The sequence below is a fragment of the Mytilus californianus genome, unplaced genomic scaffold (genome assembly GCF_021869535.1).
Source record: "Mytilus californianus isolate M0D057914Y unplaced genomic scaffold, xbMytCali1.0.p SCAF_4, whole genome shotgun sequence".
NCBI classification, from domain to species: Eukaryota; Metazoa; Mollusca; class Bivalvia; order Mytilida; family Mytilidae; genus Mytilus; species Mytilus californianus.
In genome coordinates this window covers 4,852,606-4,869,710 of record NW_026262690.1, presented here as the reverse complement: position 1 = coordinate 4,869,710, position 17,105 = coordinate 4,852,606, and the positions used below count along the sequence as shown (strand labels likewise).

General features: G+C 34.8%; 1 long non-coding RNA gene across 1 annotated transcript; it reads right to left on the bottom strand.

The window, feature by feature from the left end:
- Positions 1-2,413: 2,413 nt before the first annotated feature.
- On the bottom strand, positions 2,414-5,030 carry LOC127739411 (uncharacterized). The gene is made up of 3 exons (XR_008000425.1): positions 4,881-5,030; positions 3,515-3,729; positions 2,414-2,471 (listed from the first exon to the last, which is right to left on the bottom strand). It is a non-coding gene; the product is annotated as an uncharacterized LOC127739411 (long non-coding RNA).
- Positions 5,031-17,105: the final 12,075 nt, after the last annotated feature.

The following is a 17,105-nucleotide window of genomic DNA, read 5'->3' as shown; positions in this document are numbered from 1 at the left end:
TATTTTGGCTACCCCTTGTATGATAAAAGTAGAAATTTATTTCTGTGTTGAAATAATTTGGTTACAGCAGTATAAATACTTACCAAAATATAAATATTAAATTAACTCTTGGAATAATAATATTATGGCACATACTGACATAGGGCCTATTTGAGTATTACACTGAGACTGAGTTCTGAAAAGTGATAAAATGTGTTTCGCTAATTTTTAAAAGTATCAAATATATTCAATAAAATTATTTTAATAATATCCTCATGTAAATAACAGCATATGGTGCTTAATATAATAATAGTTTGATCATGAAAGTGTCAAACAAAGGGACGTAACTCGTAAATTACTATCTGCCCCGCTTCGTCAGAAATATCGACACATCGAAGTGGCACATTTGCGTATTACAGCGTATTAAGTGGCACAAATTTGACATATCATAGTCAAAGTTATGTTACATAACATAATTTAAATTCAGCATAGCTTCCCGAGAAGTTAAGAAAGAAAATTACGATTTTAATTTCCAGTGACCGATTTTTTTGGTCAACACCTAGACTTTGAAGACACATTTTGAGAGAAAAAATTAGTTTAATCCATAATTGAGTGGATCAATATATTTCTTATATACTCAAGAATGTTCACTTAAAAGCAAATTAGTTTTAATTCATGCAAAAAACTACAAATTCCAAAATACGGGCTTCACTTTTTTTGGTAAAAAAATGCCCATATATGGTAATCACATGACTTCCATTGTTGCTTTAAGAAATGGGGTCAAACCGGGGTCAGCTTTCCGACTGATTTGTCAGGAACAACAAGACGGATGACACATACTATTGTTTAGCACCAAAATTCATCCTATTTTTTCTCTCGCCTACGACGGATGTCGTAGAATGTGATATATATATATAGGGACTAAACCGACAGCAGCGGTGGCTTTATAATTCAGTAGGTAGAAGGCCTGGAAGCCTTTTACCTTGTATACTGATGAATGTTGCGAAATTTTCGTCTGTCATATGTCCATTGTCCTCGACCTCATTTTCATGTTTCAGCGACTGCTTTTTGAAATATAGATTTTTTTTTGTCATGTGAATCTCTCACTTATGATGAGTAAAATGAAAACTATATTTGGTAAGTGAGTTTTTTTGTAAGGTCTACAACGTGTCTGTCAGACAGTGTTACCTGACCTCAACCTCATTTCATGGATCGATGCATGGCAAAGTTATAGTTACGTGATTAGGTCCGTTTCTTAGATACTATAATCAGTAGGTCAACTATATGTGGTGTATGGAATGATTATAAGATGTACATGTCAGTCTGGTAGTTATATAACCTTACCTTGACTTATTTTTCAAGTTTAAGCGGTCAATGCTAAGTTTTTGTGTTTTGATCTGTTTTTAAATTGTAAAAGCAATGGATCAACTATATTTGGTGTGGGTAATGATTATAATGTCTGTCTGGCAAGTATCCCTGTCCTTGACCTCATTTTCAATTTTCATTGGTAAATGTTAAGTTCTGTAGTTTATATAAATAAGAAGATGTGGAATGAGTGCCAATGAGACAACTCTCCATCCAAGTCACAATGTATAAAAAGTTAACAATTATAGGTCAAAGAACGGCCTTCGACACGGAGTGGCTCACACCGAACAGCAAGCTATAAAGGGCAACAAAATGACTAGAGTATAACAATTCAAACAGGAAAACCAAAGGTCTAATCTATATAAAAAACGAGAAACACCTATGAACTAAACCAACACACGACAACCACTGAACACACAGGCTCCTGACTTAGGACAGGTGCATAAAAATGCAGCGGGTTTTAACAGGCGCCAACCTTCACCCTAACCTGAGACAGTAGTGTAACATTACATCATCACCATCGTTCATATGCAGTCGTCCTTGTGTAGGGGTATGTATTGTGAGTCTATATGCTAAAGGTCTTGAGTTCGATTTCCAGCATAGACACTGGATTTGTTCTACATGAATTTTGATAGTTAGTCCTTTTCGTATTAATAAGTTTTATTGTAAGTTTTGTTGTGAATTTGACATTTCCGCCAAAATGTTACAGAACAAAGGAAAGCATGCAGAACAAAAAAACTCAAGCTAGGGTGATCCGGCTCAGATCACCCCTGGTAGAACAAAGGAGCTGGGATGTAAGAACAATTATTACATTCGGACTTGGTGTGTCAGTGTAAGATCACCCTCTGGCCTCCGGCCATCGGGGGGGGGGTCTTACACTGACACACCGCGTCCTCATGGGATAACTATTACATATTGTATTGATATGTTGCTCAATAAATAAAGTTTTAAAAGTTCAAAAAGACGATTGCTTGAAGCTATGTTGATTCAGTGAATCAATAAATGAATGATTGATTGTTTTTGTTTAATATTCATTGGCAAATTTACAAATCGGTAGAATTCAAGGAAATACATATTTCAAACTATTTTATTTTGACACTTTGTTTTCATCTGTTCTGTACATGAACCTGAAAAATAGGATATAAATTATAAAGGCTGTATTTAAATTTTTTTTTAGCTTGGACTGAATTATCCTGACAAATTTGAAAATAAATAATATATATATATCCTCCTTTCACCTAAAAATAAAGTGACCGCCTTTCTTTTTCTTTTTCCTTTTCATTTATTATTCCAAACATCTGTAAAGCAGTTGAAATCGGACTAGTTTGTAGACATTTTTTTCTTGTCATTTTTCTTTTCACAATCAATATTTTACATGGATACTAAATGTGCTACAATATTAATAAATCTAAAACAGACAGCAATAATTGTTCGTTTCTAGATTTGGATATTTCAGTTTCATACAGGAAACTATATACAAGTATTTACGACAGAAGAGACCATTTTTTCGTTCCCTGTTGTTAATTTTTACGACAGAAGAGACCATTTTTCGTTCCCTGTTATTAATTTTTACGACAGAACAGACCATTTTTCGTTCCCTGTTGTTAATTTTTCCTTTTTCGGGCGATAATGTTCTTTTGGTCCCTTTAAATGGTGTGTATATTTTGATTTCCACTGGAATATAACTGAAGGTTTTATTTGATATGGGCGGAAATTCGCCTTTTAAACGGCCATCTACTAACCAAGATACTTGTTGCAAGGGTTAATTTACTTACAGAGAGCGTGGAACTAACTCTACACGGGTCGTTGGATTAAATTTCTCAACTGGTAACTGTGTATCGTACTTTGAACACATTATGTTTGTAGATAAGCCATGGTATTGAATTTTTAATGAAATTAAGTATATATTAAATATGATTATTGTTAAACCTGCTTATCGTTATGCATACTAAAAATAAGTACGAGTTAAAACGCGTCATCAAATAAATAGTTTTAGCCCAAGTGAAAAGAACGAACGTGCAAAATGACGAATTTGTAAGGTTCAACCGTTCAGACAGTACGTTTAATATCACCTTTCACTAGTTCAAATAAAATCGTAGCCTTTTAAAAAAACCCAATAAATTCATGCTGAAATACATCTTTTCGCCAAAGTCCGCAGACGATATCTTACCATTTATGGCGGTAAGCACTCTTTCTTGCATTCTTTCTTACATCTGTTTTCGCATCTATTCATATTTCCACCAGGACATACTTTATGGCAGACATCACGACATACGTATTTACAGCCCTCAAGTCTCCATGTTCCCACTCCCAAAAACGAGCTGTCAGCCGTTCCAATGATTACAATGGAAACCAGCAGCAAAACTAGAAGTCTTGAATTCATTTCTAACAAACAAAACATAATCATTTTACGTCAAAACTGTTCACTAACTTTTCAAAGACCCTTAAGATGTGGACTAGTATGTGGTATATGGAGAAAGAAGTTAATCCCTATCCAAGCGTTTCGACCTCTGGAAATCGTAGACATATCTCTCAAGAACTATTTGATTGAACCAAAATTAGTCCACTAGACTCCGGAGAATTCAACTAACATAAGAAGCATTCTTTCGCCTTGACGGGTAGTGTAAATGATTCAGTACGGCGTACAAAGGCAGCGAAAATTCAGTTGTAATACAGTTTCGCCTAAAATTTGTTGAAACAATATCACTGATCGAGTTGACACATATTATACATTTTTTTTTGACAAAATTTGCGTTTGGAGTATCGATTCGTTATAAAAGATGACAGGCAACAATATACTTCATGTTAAAAAGCACTCTGTTAGAAAATACTTTAAAATAGGTTTTTTAAGACTTCTTTCCGTCCGTTTTCGTTATTCCTTCAAGGAAAAGTGGTGAATTACAGCCGAGTTTGGGTTTTGTTCCGGTTGACCAACTTTTTCGAGGAATTGCTGCCCATCTTTGTACTTGTTCGGATTTTTTGTAATCGGCCGGTAGTTCTTGAGCTGATGTCCAAGGGTCACGCACATGCACTAGACGTTCTATCAATAATAATAAAATATGGGCAATGGGAACAAAATAGTGTCTTTTTTATATACATTGACACTATTTTCTTCCCATTGCCCATATTTTATTATTATTGATAAAACGTCTAGTGCCTGAAGGTTAATTTCTAACTTGATGATGTCTTATAGAATGAATTTTGCCTCCTAGTGCCTGAGGGTCACGTTAATTTCTAACTTGATGATGTCTTATAGAATGAGTTTTGCCTCCAGATCCGGTCTCTGGTGGAAAGTTGCCTTATTGGCAATCAGACCTAGTCTCTTTTATCTTATAAAAGTGTCTTATTGGCAATCAGACCTAGTCTCTTTTATCTTATAAAGGTGGCTTATTCAAATTTGTTAGAGAAAACCATTCACTAGTGAAACAAAATAATAGAAAACAATAACCTAGGTCTGTTAGAAGGAGGAACACATTATTTGCATATTCTATTTCTCTTAAGATCTATCTTTCTCATTGAAGTAAAATTATATTTACCTTGGGATATCTTTACAGCTTAGTTCTCCACTATAATTAGTTAAATGGAAATGATACATGTAATTCCAAAATGTCACAGAATAAATATCGGATTTCCGTAATCAATATGAACGCATTAAAATAATATTTGATACTGTACAAACATGTTTTGTAGATCAAAAGTTTCTAGGAATGGTTTTTTGTTGCTTGCTTTCACATATTTCTAGAATTTTAAAATCAAGAAAATTGCCCTTACATGATTGCCAAACTTTTAGTTTATTTTGACACTTTGGTTTCATCTGTTCTGTGAATGGACCTGGATTGCTCACCTGACATTTAGGCGTATAAATGATACATTACTGCAACAAGAATATTACTGTTGAATAGAAACTGTGTGGGCAAAATTCTTGTCTTGCTGATCACTTATCCTGTTCAAAGTTTATGTCTACCTATTCTAATTTTAAAAAATTATACAGACTCTAGATTATTTTTGCCATGTTGTCCTTCGGTATCCATTGACTTTTTTAAAAGTTTTTTTTGGTTTGAAACCTTTATCTTGATACATTGCAAGGTATTTTATCTCTGCTGAAAACCTTTTAATGTAAATTACTGTTGCTGGGGTCTATGAAATCTGTTTAATGCCTTTATCAACCATGTGAAGTATTGACACAACCAGGACCAGGATATCTAAAGATATCTTTTATCTTTCAGAGAAAGTAACGCATATGTTGACTATCGACTCGTGTACCATATTAGTTGGAAGGCTCTATCTTTCAGGCAAGGGAATGAATCTGTTGACTATTGTGTACCATATTAGTTGGAAGGCTCTATCTTTCAGACAAGATAACGTATCTGTTGACTTATCGTGTACCATATTAGTTTGAAGGCTCTATCTTTCAGACAAGGGAATGAATCTGTTGACTATCGTGTACCATATTAGTTGGAAGGCTCTATCTTTCAGACAAGGTAATGTATCTGTTGACTATCGTATACCAAATTAGTTAGAAGGCTCCATCTCTCAGACAAGGTAATGTATCTGTTGACTATCGTGTACCATATTAGTTGGAAGGCTCTATCTTTCAGACAAGGGAATGTATCAGTTTACTATCGTGTACCATATTAGTTGGAAGGCTCTATCTTTCAGACAAGGGAATGTAAAACCCCAGAACAATTTAAATCTGGCATAATAACACAAGTCTGTAAAAAGGGAAAAGACGGCAGAATATTGGATAGCTATCGTGGTATTACAGTTTCCTCTGTTCTAGGAAAACTATTTGAGCATGTACTTCTAGAAAAAATTAAAGATCCAATCTCAAATGTATTATCACAACAGTTTGGTTTTACCTCTGGTCTCTCTCCCACCATGGCTGCTCTACTGATATCTGAGGCACATATGAATGCAAAAAGGATGAAGGAAATTCTCTTTTTAACAGTTTTAGATACTCAAAAAGCTTTTGACGTGGTCAACCACAGCATCCTTCTTGATAAACTCTTTCAAAAAGATATCCATCTGAAATTTGGGAAACTATATACGAAATGTACAATGACCTTACTTCAAGGGTTAATTGGAAAGGCCAACATAGTAATAGCTTTCCAGTACAACAGGGAGTCCGTCAAGGTGGTATCCTGTCCACCCACCTTTATAAAATATATATTGAAGACCTCTTAAGACAGTTAGAAGACTCAAATATTGGTTTATATCTAAGCACTAATCATGCAGGATGTCCTACGTGTGCAGACGATATCCTACTCTTATCGAACTCGGATGAAGAAATGCTCAACGTAGTAGATACATATTCAAAAGAGCACCAATATAATATCCACCCAGAAAAGAGCGTTCTCATTTAACAAAATGAAAATTCTACAAACTCCAAAAAAACATCCATATGTTCTTGGTCTCTTGGGGACAGGTCCGTTTCAGAGACAGATAAGGCCTCACATCTTGGTATTTTAAGATCAGCAAAAAATGAAAATCTAATAAATGTGAAAGACCGTATTAGTTTAGCCCGAAGAACATCCTATTCACTGATGTCAACAGGTGTACATGGCACAAATGGCTTGAATCCAAGGATTTCCTATAATATTTATAGAATTTACATATTACCCCGCCTGCTCTACAGTATTGAGGTTTTACCTCTTACCACCGGCCAAATCAAGTCAGATATGCTATCAATACATTTTGGAGCAATAGATTTAGATCTTTAAGTCAGGAGAAATCAACCCTAAATCGACTTTGTACTGACACTATCAATATAGGGGAAATACATCCAGTCTGGAAAACAGCAACAGAAACTCCAGGGGATACAAAGGAAGTCATAACAAAAGCTAGAATACTAACTGGGACCTACCTCTTACAAGCAACTAAAGCTAAATTTAATATAGGAAGTACAGACCCAATTTGCCTGCTATGCAAACTTGAGGAAGAAAACCTTCAACATTTTCTAGCTAGATGTCCAACTCTGGAAGGGGTCCGAAGAACTTTTTATGCCCCATTAAAACAGGATGTAATCAATAAAATTTGGATTGATCAATGGAAAACTAATTTTCAAAATAGGGAAACACTAAGCCAATTAATTGTTGACTGCAGAAAACTAGTGGGTTCTACATTAATATTTCCAAATGACAGTAATTTCTTGGATACGGTTGAATCAATCTCTAGGAATTTGTGTGATAAATTACATCAACAGAGGTTAACTCAGATCAATGCTCTATCATTATAAAATTTGATCATTCATCCCATGGGTTTGAACTTTTTTCAATACTTTTCAGAGTACAAAATGTGCTTACCACAGGAGGAAGTTACAGAAAGAAGAAGAAGAAGTATTGGTTGACTATCGTGTACCATATTAGTTGGAAGGCCAGTGGCGGATCCAGAGGGGGGCGTAGAGGGCGTACGCCCCCCCTTTTGCTTGCATTTTTTTTTTTTTTTTTTGGAAAATAATTAATCAGACTAGACTTCGTGAACTTTGCCATTTCCCGTGTATTTAATTTTTATGCGACAATTCTTTACTTATAAAGATATTTTTCGCTCGTATTTACTGTAATATATTATTGATTATGTCAAAGTCATGTGATTCGCTACGGTGCAGTTGACCAGTACGTCGAAAAAAACGTCACTAAGACATTTTGAAATTCAAATTACAACATTGCTTAGGCTGAGGATGACGCCTTCAAAGCAACAAAGTATTGAGCAAGAAGTTGAACGTATTGACTTCTATTTCACAATTCCACCCAGCAGAAAGTAATACTCTATTACACTCTCATGAAAAAAAAAAATCCACAGCAATATTATTTACCTACATGTTTAACCCCACACGCCCCAGCCCATTAATAACATTGCTGAATAGTGATCCCAGTCAGTAAGCTCTAGATATAGATTTTAGGTCTAAGGTACGGACCATTTGATTTGAGGGGGCAGTCTGAGATATTTTAGAGAAAAAATTCTGACCCTGATTTTTGCCTTAAACAAAAATTCTGGCCGTATCTGGATTGAAAACAATAATCTTGTCCACTTTTTTGCTATGAGAAAAAAATATTTTCAACAGAATTATTTAGCATTAAAATGAACCTGATGAATAAAAAAACTGGTGTAATTTTTTTTTTGAGGGGTTGCATATGAATCCCATATCTGACCGGAATGTCTGTTTCGCCGAACTGATATACTGAATACTTTTTTCAATGCCCGACTGCAACCTGCCTGCTGGGTGTGGCCTATATGTCACCATGTGTCGACCGTCATTCACAACTTCATTGTCATTTCCGACTCATTCTTAGCCTTTGGTTGATTTGGAACCCCTCACTTCCCTTGTTGGGTGAAACAGAGACTTTCTTTCTTCTTTTCTTCGTATAAGCTTCCTCTGTTAGGAACACCCCTCTTTTGAGGGTAATATGGATAAAAAGTCTTTAACTTTGTACACACTCCGTGAATATATATACACTTGCTAAAATCTAAAATAGACTTTAAGTTTCTAAGTTGAGTGATAATTGTCAACAGCCATTACACACTTATCAGTTTTAGTCTCGAGTTATGCATCTTGTAGCACATATCTCTTGTGAGCATTTCTAGTTCTTCTATTTTGAGCTTGCTTTCACTAAATATATATGTGAAGTTTGTACAGTCAATTATAAGGACTGTAATTTTATGTCTATCAATGAATGTCTCTTTCCACTTCATTTCTCCAATGAATTTGGTTACATAAGTTTTTATTGGGTTGAAAGTTTCTTTTCTCGTCTCACTTAATGCTGAGCAGGTAGTAAGCATATGAATAAGGTCTTCTGGTTCTTGGTTGCACATTTGACAAGTTGGAGTAATTTCATATCTGCTGAATTTATGCCGATCAGCTTGTAGTGTATACGTTCGTGTCATCATCCTACTTTTGATTATACCTTTTCGAACATCAAGAATTGTAGGTTGCAATGTGGTGTAGGAGATATGCGGCTTTCCATTTTTAATTTGGTTTATAGATAGATATTTAAGTGATGTCTTTTGGACTGTGTCAATTTGAAGAGCATTATTCCAGTAATTTGACATATTAAAATTCACTAATGTTTTCCACTTATTTTTAGTAGGCAGACTGCTTTGGAGTTCCCATATATTTGGAAGCTTGTACAATTGTAGGGTTTCCATTGCACAAAAGAAGAAGCTTTTTGGATTGTCAAAATTGATGGATGATTGGCGTTGTACAAGATCTTGAATAGTTTGGTTTTTAGCTGATAATAAAGAGTAGAGCATAGATAGTTGCCGCTTGTGAAGCTCTCCTTCAACTGGTATTGCTCCTAAGAGTAGATATATTGCTGATGTAGCTGTTCTTTGTGGCAGAGATTGAATATGTCTCAAGGTATTTTTATGACATTTCTCTAGTATTTCAATTTGTCCTTTTGTAAGTGGTAGTATTTCTAAACCATATAAAAGTCTTGGGAGAATATATGTCTTATAGATGTTATATCCTGTAATTGGGTCAACCCCATTTGTTCCATGAAGACCGGAGCTCATTAAGGAGTATTTTGTTCTTCTTGCTAATTTAATGCGGTCATCAATGTTAATTTCATTTTCTCTTTTGTTTGTTCTTTGAAGACCTAAATGTGTTGTGGCATCTGTTGGTTCTATAGTTTTTCCTTTTAATACCCAACTGTTATCTTTTTCTTGCGTATTACACTGTACGATTTTAGTTTTTATTGGATGGATGTTATATTGATGCTGATCAGCATATCTACCTATAATGTCAAGCATTAATTGCATTTCTGATGTGTCCGAGCTCAATAAGGCAATGTCATCTGCACAAGTAGGTGCACCTATGTAAATATTTCCTAGATGGAAGCCAATAGAGTTGTTTTTGAGTTCTTCAAGTAGATCTTGGACATACAATTTATAGAGGTGTGTAGATAAAATGCCTCCTTGTCTTACTCCTTGTTTTATATTAAAACTATCACTGATATCCCCCATCCACTTTACTTTTGATTCTAAATCTGTATATAGGCCCTTAATAAGTTGTAATAGATCTGGAGGAATATTTTGGTCTAGTAGTTTGTCCATTAGTATAATATGTTTGACTACATCAAACGCTGATTGTACGTCAACTGTTGTTATGAATAATGGTATGTTGTTTTTAAGTTTTTCAAATTTTGCTTCTGTTATAAGTAAGCTTGCCATAAGGGGACATAATCCTTCTGTGAAGCCAAATTGTAAATCTGGACCCGGGTGTAATTGGAGTTTCTTAAGAATACACAGTTCATGTACTTTTCCAATGATGGGAGTAACAGTAATTCCTCTGTAACTCTTGACATCTAGAGGGTTTTTGCCACTCTTTATAACAGGAGTAAGGATTCCTGTTTTAAAGGCTCTTGGAATAGAGTTGGTCTCTTTGATTTTGTTGAATAGGGTTGTTAATACTGGTGTGAATACTGATTTGGCATTCTTAAGATGTTCGGCAGTGAGCCCATATTCATCTGGTGATTTCCCTACATTTAGAGTTTCTATTGATTTTTGAATTTCTGTTTCTGTGTATGGGTCAGATATTACTGGATTTTCTTTATAAAATTTTTCAATTAGATTTTGACGTGTTTGACAGAGATCTAAATAGGAGTTGTCATATTCCAAGTTTTTTGGCATACTTAAGTCTTCATAATAATTAGCAAATACTTTTCTTTGGTTTGAATGACAGTATTCCTTTTCACCATCTATTTCTATACAAGTTGTAGTACTAGTTCTGGAATTTCGGTTTCTATTTATCAGTCTATAGAAAAGTTTTGTTGTTGGTTTTTCCATGATTTGTTGGTAGAGTTGTTTTCTAGCAATAGCTTGCTCTATTCTTTGTGAGTTTCTCAAAAGTTTCTTTGCTATTTTTAATTCAGTATGTGATGGATGGTTTTGTGGCCGTCCCTGATTTTTCCATTGTGAATATAGTAATTTACATGATTTCAGATGTTTTCGTACGGTTGGCGTTGCTTTCCATTTTGGCCCTTGTAATTTGATAGGTTTTGCTGGAACAGCTACCTTTGTTGCTTTCAGTAATTCATTTGTAATGGTTTGAAGTTGGTCTGAAGTTGAATCCTCAGATTTAATTTTAAGGAGCCCCTCTGATAAATTTGAGTTGTATATTTCAGTGTTTATTTCATCCCAGAGAAGTTTTTTGTATGATGTTCCTTCAGATGGTTTTCTATTTGCAACACTTGGAATTGTTACAGTGGTGTTTGTTTCTACTGGCACATGAGCTGAGCTATTTGTCGCTGAACGGTCCCAAATTTTGTGTTCTTTGAAGATTGATATATTTCTTGTTAAAATGTAATCAATTTGAGAGGATGATTGTCCAGAGTGATGAAAGAAAGTCATTTTTGAGTCATAATTTCCAGCTGTTTGAAGGCCTAGTTCCTGTACAAAGTTTTTCAGTAATTTATCATGCTTGTTTGATCTTGAATGTAATAAAGTTCCATTGAGATCCCCACAGAAAATTATTTCATAAAGGTCCTGATATTTTTGTATTATATCAAAGATTATATCTAGACATTCTGAGTACTCATATGCCGAGTCTTTGTCATTAGTTGGAAGATACGCATTGATTATGCAAATATCATAGTTAGAGGATAGGGTGATAGCTACAATTCTTTCGTTTCCCTCTTTTAATTTCTTAACGTTCCCACTCCATGAATCTGGCCATAAAATTGAGACCCCTGATTGTCCTTTTGGTAGTTTTGATCCGTCTAGTGGATCGTTTGAGTCGTGACAGCGTGTGAAGTTGTCAAAATTTGGTAGTATATCAGAGAGAAATTGTTTTTGAAATTCCCATAAAAAATGTTCTTGAATACATATAATCTTGTTGTCCGATGCCAAAGAGACCAGAAATGCAGTGTTAGATTTAACGCCTTCAATGTTACATGTAACTATATCGATCGTCTCTTCCCGGATTCCATCATTTCTTCGAGTAGAGTTGTATTGTCTGGTGGTTTGTATTTGAGGCCTTTTTGCCGAAAAGGATGACTTTGGATTTGTGTGATTTTAGTTAGTTCATCATGATTGTTCATGTCTTCCAAATGGGTGTGTGAAATGTGATCTAATATTTCAGCCCCACTATTTTTAGTCTGATGCTTGATGTTAATCTTTGTAGTACTGAATGTATGGTTTGAATTGGTAGTTTGTAGTTTTTCCTGTTGGTTGAGGTAAGTAGTACTGTCTTTGAGTTGTTCAGAAGTATTTGCTATATTTATACTTGAACTACAGGCATTTTTGTTCATAGGCTGAATATTTTGGCTTACTTGAGGGGTTGATCTCAATGTTGTTGTTGGTTGAACAATTGATGATGATTGCCTTTGTTGGTAATTTACATGAATTGGCCTAGTTTGCTGTGAATGTTGTTGGTCATGTTGATATATAGGCGGTTGATGTGTTGGCGGACGGTATGCTGGCGGACAGAATGTTGGCGCTTGATGATATGTTGGTACTTGTTGAACTGTATGATGTCTTAATACATTGATATTATGATTTGGTAATGTGCCAGAGTGTGACATCCCTCCTTGATTTAAATGGTAGGGGTTGTTGTATGTAGGATATCCAAATTGTGGAACACCTTGTTGGTACATCTGTCCTCCATAGAAATTGTTAGGGTGCTGTGTATTGTACCCCATTTGATTTGGATAGTCGTAATGTCCTCGAAATTGTGGGGGTTGTGCATAAGGTATATGAGTTGGTTGTTGGTTTACTTTTCTCGATTGTAATGAGATATGGAGATTTAGAGCCGTGCTGAGACTAATGTGGTTTTCTAGAGAGCGTAGACGTTGTTCCATTAGCGCTTGTTGATAGTTGGAAGATTGTTGTCTATCATTGCACGAATGGTGGTGGCAAGTATTACAGCTACTATATTGCTGATTTGGTATAATGTTGTTTTGGCAGTTGTTTCCATGTATAGTGTTTGGAGCTTCTATATTGTTGTTTGTGCCAGTTGATGTGTTTTGTATAGTCTCAATGACTCTTTTCAGTTGTAGAATTTCGTTTTCTAGACTCAAAATTCTTGCTCTTTGAGAGTTAGAAATATTTCTTTCCTCTATTTTTGATTGGTTTTTCCTTATGATCTTCCTATTTTGGACATTCGTATTTGGTGTAACAGTATTAGCTGGTTTGAATGTGATACCAGTTGTATTATTGTCTTGTGATATTGTGGGCATTGTGTCTGGCTCAGAAGATATATTTTGTATCAGTATCTCTGTGTCAGGATTTTGTGATACCCGAATATTTGACTGTCTCAGATTTTCTAATTCTCTATCCTGCTCTTGTGTAGGACAGTTTGGCATATTATTGTCTACATGCTTTGGTGTTGTTTCATGTGTATCTAGATATCTATCATGCTCTTGAGTAGGACAATTTGGTGTGTTTTTGTCTACATGTACATGCTTTGGTGTAGTTTCATGTATATCAATGTTATCAAACAATAACTGTTCATTACACTGTGCACAGTGAAATCCAGTTTCTTTGTATATATTATCAACGGCTGATGGAAGTATATTGGCACAATTGAAGTGAAACCAGTGGTCACAGGAGTCACATGCTATACCCTCAACAGTTACATCGGATTCACAGATAGGACATATGCATGAATTGTTACTGTTCGTATTTAATGTTGTATTTGTATCTATTATACAATTTGTGTTGTTATCCTTGTATTCTAATAGTTGTCTAGATTTTGACAATGTTGTAACTGTTTGTTGCTCTTGCGAGTCGTTATCTTTGATAGCTAATTGATCAGATGTACTTGTTCTTGAAACAGTATTCTCTTTAATATTTTGGTTGTTCAACTGTGTTGAGATGTTTTGGTTTATCACATCCAATGTTTTCAAATTTACTTTAAGAATATTGCATAATATTTCTAATATGTCATTGACAAATATATCTACATGATTTCCATTTACGGTCATTGTATTGGTGGAATTATAACAGTTTACTGTGAATTTTAACTAATTTCCAGGATGACCGTTGTTTTTTCTATTGAAAACTTTGAAGCAATGATCTATGATTGAGTTTGAGTTGTCTATGCCAGTTTGTGTTTGGATAGTATAAGGGTCACTAAATTCCTCTGAATTTAAGATATCCATAATAGATGTTTTTGCTAGCTCATATGCCGCTGTACTATATATAAGGACAAAGTTTTTGCCTGCTTTCATTTCATATTTGATATGCTCACGGTGGCAATTGTCATGCTTTTTATCTAGAGCTTTTTGTTTGTTCAAGTTATATGGTCTGTTATGGGTTACAGAGTTTGTAGGCAATAGGCTGCTTGTAGATAGCGCTTTTGAGAGCTGTCTAGTCATTGAGCGTGACATCGTGATACCTGATGTGGACAATATATTAATTGTGCAGGGACGTAGTGGAAAGTCCCACGGTCGCCCTGCCAATATATATGTAACAAAGAAATCAGGAGATTCACTAAATGGTTCTTTTTCAGGGTCGTAGTGGAAATCCCACAGTCGCCCTGTGAACGATTGAATTGTCTACCAGCAGTCAGCTTTTATTTGAGTGATAAATTTTCGCAGCCAAACCCTAGACAGGTTTCTATTAGGATGTACACCGTCCTTATGAAGTGTCCAATTATATTGGTCTCTAATCCTTTTATGTTGATTTTTAGAGCTTTTCAGATTTGAGCGTTTTAAATCAGCATTTATGTTTGGAGCTCTACTATTTAAGGTTGTATTTAATTCTCTGATTTTGTCATTTACTCTGAGGACTTGTTCTAATAGTTTTTCGTCTTGAGCTAGAAATTGGTTTGGGTCAGTATGATTTCGACTTTTATTCCATTCGTATATTGAATAAATTGGAATTTCAATAAAAGTTATTTTGCTCTCTGGATATCTTTGAAATAGTTCAACAATTTTATCTAAATTGCTCAGTAGTGAGTTGATTGCTTCATCAGATCAGAGACATATAATACTATGTATTATATGTCTCTGATCAGATTCAGTTTTAAGAGAAATCACCCCTTTGTTGTATTGGGTTAAATCACATGTCCCTAGCCAGACGTATGCAGAGATGTTATGTAAATGTTGTATTTTCTGGTCAAGATTTTGTGTGAGCCAACTTAACCCTTGTGCGGAAGTTCTTGATTTTGCGCACCACCACTTAATTTGGGTCTCAAAGTTAGATGTTGTTGCTCTTTGTAAATATAAACCTTTACTGTCTGAAATGACCACAGGGGTCAATTTTCTTTTTCCCGTAGGAAGTTCAAATGGCTTGCTCAAATATTTCAATAGTTTATGCTCAGTCATTAATTAATCTTTGGTGTTATAATTGTAGTACTTAAATGTCAATCTCAAGGGATAACTTAAATGTTTTCTAGAAATTCCAAGATGGCTGCTGAAAATGGCTGCCGACAACGATCACTCACACATGTTCCATAATAAAACTATCGGGGTAAAAAATATTTAGTCATAAAAGGTAAGAGAAAAAGTTTGTGCGTTGGTAATTATATACACTGGTACTTAAAAGGAAGTGTGTAAATGTTAAAAATGTTCGTGATAAAACAATACAATAGGATAAAATGCTCTCCTTGCTGCCTCGCTTTATACGTATATATGTCTCTGGGTGAAACATTTGGATAAAAATTGCTTGTTTGTCTTTCTTCGTGTCGGTCGTATTGTAAATTTCATTGAATAGCCGTATATCTTGATTACAACAAGAAATCTGTGAGGTTATGCTAACTAACCATACAACAAACGAGAATTTTCCATGTCCATTTTTTACTGACAAATCCCACATCAAATATATTAATTAGTACATAGCTTTGGATCCATCCAATCATTTTATAATAGACAACTGATGGAGAGAATACGGCACCAAAAATGTCCAACCCCTACACTTTAACTATAAAATGCATTTTACACTTATTTTATGGTTTTTTAGCCAAAAAAGGTCCAAAAAATTAAATGCTACGCCCCCCCCCCTTTCCAAAATCCTGGATCCGCCCCTGAAGGCTCTATCTTCCAGACAAGGGAATGTATCTGTTGACTATCGTGTACCATATAAGATCATATTAGTTTGAAGCCAACAAAGACAAGACTTTGTGTTAAATTCCAAAACTGTGCACTTGATACCAGATAATTTCGATGTCGATCGCCCTCCAATGTCCCGCTGGCTGATATCCAACTGTTTTTCCTTTTCTTTCCAAAATTATTTGGATTATGGTAGTGCTGGGAACAGTATATCTATATATGTTCCTGGGTAGTGTGACTTCATATTTTCTGAAATTCGCTTACAAAAAGATGTTTTCTAAAGAATATGAACCTTAACAGCGATTGCTAATTGTACGGCGAATTGCAAAACAACAAATTGTTTTCTGTACGGCGTCTTGCAATACTTCTTCTTTCCTCTATATCTTCCTCCAATAGTTGGAGTACACCAACCTTACTGGGTTAAGGTTGGTTAATCCTTATAAAAATTATTAAGTGAATACCTAACTATTTAAAAATAACATTATGTACAGTTAAATCCCTTCAAAGATACTAATAATAACTTCTATGTACATTAAAAATCGGTCACAGTTTAAAAGTTATTAATAAAAATTTTTTTTAAAATAAAAAAGTTTTGAATATTATTTACAGGGCATGCATTATAGTAATGCAATGTAAAGATACCAGGGTGATGTGGTGTACATATCAATGCGTTTCCAGCTTACAAATATACTAAATAAACTACATAGCACAAAATATTCTAAAATGCCGTTAGTTTCATTCAGATGTCAGTACGGTGGATCGGCCTAATTGAATGTT